This window comes from Schistocerca americana, chromosome 2 (genome assembly GCF_021461395.2).
Source record: "Schistocerca americana isolate TAMUIC-IGC-003095 chromosome 2, iqSchAmer2.1, whole genome shotgun sequence".
Lineage (NCBI taxonomy): Eukaryota > Metazoa > Arthropoda > Insecta > Orthoptera > Acrididae > Schistocerca > Schistocerca americana.
This window is the reverse complement of record NC_060120.1, coordinates 856,563,522-856,574,851: the sequence shown is the minus strand read 5'-3', so window position 1 is coordinate 856,574,851 and position 11,330 is coordinate 856,563,522. Positions and strand designations below refer to the sequence as shown.

The 11,330-nt window shown below is 42.8% G+C and overlaps 1 pseudogene; it reads right to left on the bottom strand.

Annotated features, from left to right (window-relative positions):
* Positions 1 to 9,739: 9,739 nt before the first annotated feature.
* LOC124596942 lies at positions 9,740 to 9,857 on the bottom strand (annotated as a pseudogene).
* Between the last annotated feature and the right edge of the window lie 1,473 nt (positions 9,858 to 11,330).

Sequence of the window (11,330 nt, the reverse complement as noted above, 5' to 3'; positions counted from 1 at the left end):
GCGCAGGTATTTGTGAGTCAGGGATTAGACACTTCTCCTAAAAAGAGAGGAATGTTATTAACTTTGAGTAGGATTGGCTGATGAGTAGAGCAGATGAGTTAGAGGGGCTACATGGAGCTTGTGGAGTCTTGTGATTGGCATGGGGATGGTTGTGGAAGTGCTTTTGTGGAGTTTGCCGAGGTCTGATGGAAAGTGAGGACAGGAGAAACTGGTCTTCTGATTCAGACTCCAGTCCTGGGTAGGATTACGGCCTTGAATTTCGTTGTAAGTGGGGTACACTTGGGACACTTGTCCTAAACATGACTTTGCACTAGCGTTGGTCTTGACTGGGGAGCCTGTGGTGAGTACTTCGCTGAACCGACCGTTTTAGCATGGCAACTCGCTGTGGCAAGGGCAGTCTTACCTGTAACAGGTCTGCCACTTTGACGTTTGATCTCCTAGTGTGCACTGCTGTGTAAGTGAGTCAAATTGCTCCGAGGTAAGCCTGGTGAATGAGAGTGTCACATGCTGGAATCTGCCAAGATTACAGGGCTCCCTATAGAAAGCAACTTCAATCTGTCTGACTTCGTTAGGGGATTGCAGATGCGTCACATTGTTGTTCTTCATACGCTGGAACCACGAGCATCACCTGAGACAGCACCACACATCGAGAAAAGGGATGTCGTATTGCTGCTCTGGGTGGTTAGGGCAAAAAGGATCACAATTTCACCGCTTACTCTCAGCTGCGCCACTGTAGAACAATTTCTGTGTAGAATAAATCCATGAAAGTCATTTCAGTGTTAGGTAACTTCAGATTGCGTCACCCATGTTTGAGTCACAGTAAATAGTTCAATCAGGCAAACCATAGTCTTTGCCCACCAGCCGCCACCCAAGGAAGTGTTAACCATTCGTCGCATATTTGTGCTGCCACCAGATCATGTTTTCTATTTGTCTTCTCCTAACAAGTATCCGTTTGTCCTATTTTATAATCATTAAACTTGTGCCACAACCTTCATAAAACATCAATCCCGTGTTGATACATTAATCGCCTATCAGTAACTGACTAAATTAATGGCAGAGCTGCCATTTCAATAATATTATTTAAGGATACAAGTTCATTTAGAATCTTGTAAATGTGATGACATCTAATGTAATTTATCAACAACAGACTCAGTCCAAGGGGAAAATCAATTTACATTGTCTTCTCCTAACATGTATCTGTTTGTACTATTTTATAATCAACAAACTTGTGCCATAACATTCATAAAGCATCAATCCCGTGTTAATACATTAATCACATATCAGTAAATGACTAAATTAATGTCCGAGCTACCATTTCAATAATATTATTTAAGGATTCAATTTCATTTAGAATCTTTTAAATGTGATAACATCTAATGCAGGTTATCAACAAAAGATACAGTCCAAGGGGAAAACCAATTTAGAAGATGCATGGAGCAGCTAGTCAAATGGAAGGTTTTACTAGTTAAAATTATTGTTGTCAGAGATGTAGCTCAGAGTCACCTAACGGTTTCCAAAAAATGGCTCTGAGCACTTAACATTTGAGGTCATCAATCCCGTAGAACGAAGAGCTACTTAAACCTAACTAACCTAAGGACATCACACACATCCAGGCCCGAGGCAGAGTTCGAACCTGCGACTGTAACGGTCGCGCGTATCGCTTTCAAACATACCGCAGCTACAGTGTGTCTTGCAAGACGTAGGAAAATACGTTTCTACTTCTTCAAAATATACATTATCCTATGTACAGATCGTGTATCTATCGTTATTTGAATGCAATAACTATTTACATGGGAATGCACGCAGGATACTAAAAATATTGCTGTTTTATCTGAAATTTGGGACAGCAGAAATAGAAAGCACCTCTACATGAAAAAGAAATAGCTGATCAGAGGTAGAATGAAGCCAGCAACTTCTTTCTGTGCTGTTGATTCAGCGTAACAAAGTTATGAAGCAATCGCTACACACAAAGGAACAATTTGGGAAATCACGGACGGCCTAAATCTAGATTATCAGACGTGTATTTTGAACCATCATCCTCCACAATGCAAATCCATTGTGCTGGCCGCTACGCCTTCTCACTTGATGCTTCATACGATGCACGATCTCATGAGGTAGGGGAGTTATGTCAAGCGAAAGTGACAGACGATGACTACATAGCCGGCCGCGGTGGGCGAGGGGTTCTAGGCGCTCAGTCCGGAACCGCGCGACTGCTAAGGTCGCAGGTTCGAATCCTGCCTCGGGCATGGATGTGTGTGATGTCCTTAGGTTAGTTAGGTTTAAGTCGTTCTAAGTTCTAGGGGACTGATGACCTCAGATGTTAAGTCCCACAGTGCTCAGAGCCATTTGAACCATTTTTGACTGGAAGTTTGATAATGTCAGTGTTGTCGTCTATGAAGAAGTGATGTTGCAGATAGATTCTCATTAAGCTGTTAGATGTAAGTGAGATTTTAGAGAAGTAGTGTACGTGAGGTGTCACATCTACTACTCTGTACTATACAGACAATCAACTGCCGAAATGAATCAGAGCCGAGTGCTCTTAGTCACGCACTCTCTGTTAACTAATATGCGGCCACTTGGCTTTGCAGTATACGGGATAAGTCGTCAGTTATAACTTGGTCCTGTCATTTACCGAAATGCTGAAGTATTACTGCGTCTTATCTTACCTTGGCGCCTTCTCTCTCTCTGTGTACTGGCTTGTTACCTAAATGACGAGGCCTCCAATTTAAAGTGGCGTTGTATTCTACAAAAATGCTGTCAGATGTCCTGTTTGTCACGTACGCTTGCGAGGCAAGGCTCTTACACCACTGCCAAGTTACTCTCTTTTCGATCTGAATGTTAATTAAATTTTTAAATTGTCTGAGATCACGACGGCGCATACGGTTACAAGGTTTTGGATGATTCATATTCCGTAGTAGTACTCAGATCGTAAGCCGGTACGCCCTACCCTGGCCTCTGATAAAACCAACAGAGAGAAATGAAACAAAACAGCGCATTGTTGTGTACACAATTTTTGGTTAAAATTATGTGTAAAGGAAAAGCATATATGTGCGAGGAACTATTTGTGTAATGGTTTAAATTCTCTTCTACTGTAGTTAAAACTGTTTGCGAGTAAGAATTGATGCCACACGATAGTATTTTCTTTCTTGCAGTCTTTTTTTAACAGAGAATCTGTACATGTTGCCTTGAATTGTAGAGCCCACGCCCGTATGACTATTTATTAGAGTAGTGTGTAAAAATTAAGTAAATTGGTTAATTTAATAAGTACATAGCATACGTTTTATTACACCATCTAGTGAAAATTTGAAGTAAATTGATCAAGAACTTTTCGAGACTGTTAGACAATGTCTTGCCTTTTACACAGTTGTGGTGTCACCGCCAGACACCACACTTGCTAGGTGGTAGCCTTTTAAATCGGCCGCGGTCCGCTAGTATACGACGGACCCGCGTGTCGCCACTGTCAGTAATTGCAGACCGAGCGCCGCCACACGGCAGGTCTAGAGAGACTTACTAGCACTCGCCCCAGTTGTACGGACGACTTAGCTAGCGATGCAACACTGACGAAGCCTCGTTTATTTGCAGAGAAGATAGTTAGAATAGCCTTCAGCTAAGTCAATGGCTACGACCTAGCAAGGCGCCATAGCAATTGATAGTTATCGTATGAAGCATGTCTCATCAAGAACGACGTATACAAATGATGGATAAAAGTTAAGTATTCCAGCAGCTACGTACTTTTCTTTATAGCATTCATTCCGTATCCTGTTTCAGACCTCACGCCATGCTGCGTGAGCTTATATCGTGCATTTCGGCCTCCTCTCTCAATTAGTGTGCGTTGTGTTGGCTAATCTGCCGACACAACAGTGGTTCCCCTGCTCCTAAAAATGCATCTTACGCAACCTGACACATTCAAAAACCGCAGGCGACATTTGCATACAGTCTCACTCGCTATTAGCAAACTGTTAGTCCTGCAGAAAAAAATTAACACGACCTTTTTGTAGCAACTTTAAAGTAGTTAAAAATTTTTTGGGATACGCTTTCTCTGCAGGCTAAAACTTTAGAGTTATTCAAGAAAAATCTGCAAAAGTAACCTTCAGACGAGTTTTTATGACTAACTCGAAAACTGTGGCCTCCAGTGAAAATGTATCCTGGAAATAATTTAGCTATATGAAATTTTCAACTAAAAGTTCTTGTTTTTTTTTTTTTTTTTGAGGTTTAATATTCAGCGCATAACGAGCGAGAACATATGAAAATCGTGAGTGTGGTTTTTGACGGCCTTGATGGTTACATAAAACCCATAGGTAGGGACAGCTGAATCACCCTGTATAGCAGTATAGATGATCAATCTTTACCAGTAGGTTACGACTATTTTTTTTTTTTTTGTGAACCCATGTAGATATTCATCGAAATTCAATTTTGTTTATGAGCATTATCGACACGGCATGTGGCTGTGATGCTGTGTCCCCGATACCGGCGCTATTCCTCTGCCACTTTAGCGCTACGTTACTGTAGCAGAGCAGCCTCGGCTTTTCTCCAACACGACACGGACCTGGCCATAACGGGTCGTGTTCTTAATGACGTAGCCTGTTAACGGACGCCTGGGGCTGGGGCTGTGGGGAAGGGGTTACGGGGCGGGTGGAGGCACAACCGGTGGCAGGACGTCGGCAACAAAGACCTGCGGGGGCGGATGGCAGTCGCAGTCGGAAGGGCAGACCGATGCGAGGAGCCATTATCTGTTTTCTGCGACTGCGACTCCGGCTAGACGGTCTCGGGGCGATGAGCGAATTGGGGACCAAGATGGGGGAGGACGGAGCACGACCTCCCAGACGAGTAGTTCGTGTGTGTATGTGTGTGTATGCGTGTGTGTGTGTGTAGGTTCATGTGTGTGCCCGCGCTCGCGGGTAACAAGGAGAAAAAGAAGGCGGCAACATCAATAAGGCGTTCTACTGTCTCCTCCTTGCTGAGCTGCATCGGTTCAGTAATTCACTAGCTAAAAGCGGCTGGCCCCCACTATCTCGTGGCACGACAAAAGAAGCAAGACGAGCTTCTGAGAACGACACAATAATTTTTAAATGCTTAACCACAACGAATGTAGACGTTGTTTTCTACTTAGCCAGGTAGGAAAAGAGGCCAAACTAAGAGGCCAAACTCTTAACAACTCGAAAAACGAATGTTGGGTTTTGCAATCAAAACATTGTTAAAAGTACAATTACGCACACCTACTACGAAAAGAAAGCGTTAAATAAATCGATAATACACAAAACAACCTGGTATACATAGCACAAATAGCAAGAAACTGTCGCTTTATTTTAAAGAAGGCAGAAACTCAATGAGAACAATGCACGTGTCTTAGCATTGCATTCCATAAACAGCATACACAGTTCCCGCAACATTAAATGTTTAGTTTTGTTCTAGAAAAGAGCGAAATTTTTTGTCACATTGAAAAGCAATGAGTTATATTCGTCTGGGTGAAGGTTGCTAGATAATTTTAGTCACATTCTACTAATCGAAAGCAAAGTAACAGTTCCACACTGAGAAGTAGGTGTATTCACATCGCCTGTTGTATAGCTGAAGTATTTACGTTTTCGAATGGTTACATTTTGAACCTCCGTAGCTTCTTCAATGTTTTTATTTGATTTTTTTCCTTAGTTTTCGTTTGTTTGTACTTATGTATTCGGATAAACGTAAATCCACAGGTGCATGAAACTGTTAGAGAGATTTCTTTGCTGTTTTCTTTGGTCTTTCACCTTGTGTGCATTGACTATCAGTCGAACCATCACAAAGAATGTAATTTTTCACCATCACGATTGGTAGCCATCTTCATACGTAACTATCTCTACCTCAAGATATGTTCGCAACACTGTGTTCACTTTTCCTGGTGTTTACTATTTATACGGCTAAGCAAGCGATTGTAGGTTTTAAATCCGAAACTAGTTTTGTAATGAAAAAGAGATGTAAATAAATGAAGCCTAAGTGGAACAATATCATCATCACTCGATAAACCAATGGCTGCGCTGCCCACTGTGAAAATGCTGAAATTGGAGTTTAATTGATATTTACAAGGGAAGTACGTAAACTAGAACAGGAAGTGATTTTTTAATGGTGAACAAATACTGGATTTTTGGGGTGACAATACATCCAGCCTTAGACGCTGTTAGACAATGATACACAAAGCTCACACCGCGTCACTGTGTCAGTTGTAGGGCTATGCTGCAGTCGAGGCAGCGCAAGTAGTTCCATGACAGCTCACAGCGCTGTTGCCAACTTTCTAATTGGCGGTAGCGGCTCCAGGCAAAACAAGTATCCTAATCCAGAGCTGTGACAACACTGAGGCGTTGCCATACAGACGTTCACAAAACCGATTTACGTTATTGGTTGAGTTACTGTGCACGAAGCAGCAGTGCCCAGCCCACTGCATTTATCAGCGATCAACTTACGCCGACTTAACTACAGCTATCTTATTCCGTGATACTCTCAGAGATGTTCAAATAGTCACAGATGGCCTTGTGATCACGACAGCCTCAGTAAACATGGTACAAGTGTTGAGCGGTACAAAGAAGAGTTTCAATATTCAGGCATTTAATGCGTGAAGTCCCACACGGCAGAATACCTTAGCTGGCTTCGTAAAACGTGTGTGATTATTGCTGTTTAATTCCCTATCACTGTCACGTGTTCGTAGAGATTACCTAGGGAAGAGATTACTCGGAATTCGTGACTCCCATGAAGCCCCTTTAAATTATGATGTTATATACATATTGCTTTGATCGAAATATGATGCTATGGGTACCAAATTAACTGGAGAGCATAGAGCCTAGAAAAATATAGTTTGTTCCGTTTCTTCCAGACGAGTTTGATACTTATTTGCTGTCTAGCTAACTCTTTCCCTGGCATGTTTAATTCAAAGTACAGAAATGTTTTATCGAAAGTGCAGCAGCGTTAGTGGAACTTGTGCGGGTGGCCTTGCAGATTACAGTGTCGCTGAGTTCGGAGACTGTTACTGTACGTACCTGTAGCTTTGCTGGCCTTCACTGCAGACTGCCTTTTTTTATACACAGACATTGTATTTGTACCTTCACACAACTTGAAGAAACTGTTGTAAGATTTCTAATCCGGTAGAAAGCTGCAAAATGATTGGATATTGAAATATCTTCAACACTATAAAATGCGCCTAAAATTGTTACAGTTCTGTAAGTGTGGCATGAAACGAAGGAACACTAGCTATGGAATGAATTATAGAGAACAATGTTTCCAGTCACGAATTATAAAATGGGTAACATGTCAAGGAGACTGCTGGTATCCAGGAAGGGTGGCTGGAATGAGACCGCTGCGACCCATTACGGGGCTTAGGAGCCACTTGCAGGGAAATAATGGATGTCAATACGATAGACACACACTATGCAGTATTAGACTCAGAACTGTATTTGAAATTGTCATGAATTCTTTGAAATTCTCACAAATATAGGAAACGATGGATAATAGACACTACAGGTGGTACAAGAAGCAAGTGGGGGCACTCAGAACATAATATCAAGAAAGAAGTGCTCCAGTTCAAACCACTGCAAGACAAGGGTGCTGTCTTTCTCCACTGTTATCTCATTCTGTACATCGAAGTAGCAATGACTGTGTACAAAAGAAAGCTTCAATAACGGCAGTAAAATTCATGGTCGACTGATACCAGTAACAAGATTCGCACAAGACACTGCTGATACGAAGCCGATGAAGAATTACCAGAACTGTTGGCTGGAATGGAAAGTGTAATGAAGGTAGAATATAGGCTAAGAGTGAACCAGACAAAGACGGATGTAACGAGGAGTAGTAGAAATGAGATCAGCCATAAGCTTACATTAAAACTGGGGATTTGATAAGTAGAGAATGAGAAATAGTCCAAATATCTAGGAATAAGTTATGAAGAACACACCTGACCCCTTATCAAGAAATAATCCTGAGCTAATAACGAGCGTCAAAACGGATACAAGTTTTAGTGACCACAGGGTTGCCGTAGCGAGAGTGATTATTGTAACCCCCAAATTCTTGAAAAATATACCTATTCGGAAAAGCATATAAAAATTCAATTGACGCCTACAGGAGAAAAAATCACCACTCCTTCCAAAGTAACAATGTAAGTTAGACCAGATGTGACTAATTCAAAGAAATAAAATCGACAGCAATTGAGACATTTGTACCAAATGAATTAACGAACGACGGAGTTGATACCGCTTGGTTCACAAAACAGATCAGAACACTGTTGCAGAAACAAAGAAAGAAGCATTCCAAATTTAAAGGAACGCAACATCTCCAAGATTGGCGTTCTTTTACAAAATGTCGCGTGGTCTTCAATGTGAGTTACCTGTAATAGTTTCCACAACGAAACTTTGTACCGAAACCCGGCAGAAAATCCAAAGAGTTTCTCATCATATGTAAAGTATGCGAGTGGCAAGACGCAATCGATTCTCTGCGCGATAGCAATGGAAATACTATCGGCGACAGTGCTGCTAGAGCAGAGTTTCTCAACACAGCCTTCCAAAATTCCTTCACCAGAGAAGACAAAGTAAGTATTCCAGAATGAGAATCAAGAACAGCTGCCTTCATGAGCACGCTAAATGTAGATATCCTCGGAGTAGCGAAGCAACTTTAAGTCACTTAATAATAGCAATTCTTCCTGTTCAGATTGAATACCAGTTAGGTTTCTTTCTGGGCATGCTAATGCAATAGCTCCTCCCTTAACCGTCGTATACAACCACTCGCTAGACGAAAGATCCCTACCCAATGATTGGAAAGTTGCACAGGTCACATCAACAATCAAGAAAGATAGTAGGAGTAATCCACTAAGTTACAGGCCCTTTTCATTAACATCGATATGAACAGGATTTTGGAACATATATGGTGTTATAACATTATAAATTACCTCCAAGAGAACGGTCTATTGACTCACAGTCAACACGGATTTAGAAAACATCGTTCTTGTGAAACCCAATTAGCTCTTTACTAACACGGAGTGTTGACTGCTATTGACAAGCGATTTCAAATTGATTCCGTGTTTGTAAATTTCGAGAAAGCTTTCAACATTGTACCACACAATCGGCCTGTAGTGAAATTTCGTCTTTCTGGAATATCGTCTCGGTTTTATGACCAGATTCGTGATTTCCTGTCAGAAAGGGCACAGTTCGTAGTAATTTATGGAAATTCATCGAGTAACACAGAAGTGATTTCTGGCGTTCCCCAACTTAGTGTTACAGGCCCTATGCTGTTCCTTATCTATATAAAAGATCTAGGAGACAATCTGAGCAGCCATCTTAGACGCTGTTTGCAGATGAAGCTGTCGTTTATCATCTAGTAAAGTTACCAGAACATTGAAACAAATTGAAAAACGATTTAGAAAAGATATCTGTGTTGTGTGAAAATCGGCAATTGACCCTAAATAATGAAAAGTGTGAGGTCATCCACATGATGGCAGCCGTTAAATTTCGGTTCACTATAAATCAGTCAAATCTAAAGGCTGTAAATTCAGCAAAATACCAAAACTAAACTTAACTCCACCCTGAACATGCCATGAAGGCCCAATGGTGCTGACAAGGCGCCGTGTCATCCTCAGCTCATAGGCATCATTGTCGGCTGCGGTTATGAAGTGCATGTGGTCAGCACACCGCTCTCCCGGCCGTATGTCAGTTTCCGAGACCGGAGCCGCTACTTCTCAATCGAGTAGCTCCCCAGTTTGCCTCCCAAGGGCTGAGTGGAGCCCGCGTGCCAACAGCGTTCGGCAGACCGGACGGTTACCCATCCAAATGCTAGCCCAGCCCGACAGCGCTTAACTTCGGTGATCTGGCGGGAACCGGTGTTACCACTGCGGCAAGGCCGTTGGCTAACTAAATGCCTAGGAATTGCAATTACAATCAACTTAAATTGGGAAAAACACATAGAAAATATTGTGGGGAAGACAAAGCAAAGAGTACGTCTTATTGGCAAAACACTTAGAAAATGTAACAGATCTAGTAAAGGGACTGCCTGCACTACGCTTGTCCGTCCTCTTTTGGAATTTTACAGCGCTGTCTGGACTCCTTACCAGACGGGATTAACGGAGTACAGCAGCATGTTTTGTATTATTCCGAAATAGGGGAGAGAGTGTTAGACGTGACACAGGATTTAGGGTGAACATCTTTATCAGGTCGGGGTTGGGGGGTGGGGAGGGGGGTAAACCGGGGTATCTGCCTCTAGCGTAAATTTCATAATTTCAGAGGGCGCCAAATTCATATTCTTGCAGAAAAGAAATTGTTTCAGAAAGCGCCTAGCATCCAGGACACGTTGGTCTATCGCTTATTCATATGATTTTGAAACGCATCTATGTTGGTTTTTTAACGTTTTTGAACGCTTCCTTCTTGTCTGGCGCTGCCGGCCGTGGTGGCCGAGCGGTTCAAGGCGCTACAGTCTGGAACCGCGTGATCGCTACGGTCACAGGTTCGAATCCTGACTTGGGCATGGATGTGTGTGATGTCCTTAGGTTAGTTAGGTTTAAGTAGTTCTAAGTTCTAGGGGACTGACGACCTCAACAATTAAGTCCCATAGTGCTCAGAGCCATTTGAACCATTTTTTGTCTGGCGCTATTGACTCGAGTTTGCTATCTATTTACTATTTGTTGAGTAAGCATCTTTGGTCGAAGTTGGCCTAGAAGGAAGTGTGTCCTTAGGTGGGAAGCAGTTCGTCCGAGACAGCGTAGTTCAACGGTTAGAGCCGAAGTGTTTTTGCAAATGGTTCAAATGGTTCTGAGCACTATGAGACTCAACTGCTGAGGTCATCAGTCCCCTAGAACGTAGAACTACTTAAACCTAACCAACCGAAGGACATCACACACATCCATGCCCGAGGCAGGATTCGAACCTGCGACCGTAGCAGTCGCGCGGTTCCGCACTGAGCGCCTTAACCGCGAGACCACCGCGGCCGGCTGTTGGACGTGTGTTTTGTGGGGCGTGCCGGTCGGTTGGTGGGGTCTGCCTTCGTCGCGTCCGCCAGCTAGTGCTGGCCGGCTATGGAAATGGGCTACTTTGTGGCCGTTGGTTAGTGACACCGCCATTCATCGGGTTCCATGGACTGCCGCGCTCACAGCCTGATTCGTCTGCTTCACCCTGGACCGATCTGCCAGATACGCCATCCGACTGTTCGTTTAAAAATTACCATCTCAAGGCACCTCTTGCATCCATGCAGCGCCGACACCTTACACAAGATGAGTATTAAGTGTGGCTTCGTTTGACTACAGTAGTTTGAAGAGAGTAACGTTGTAGTTATATTTCTCCAAACTGCGGCCTTAAGCTTTAAATTGCAAAATTTAACCTGAAATTTTA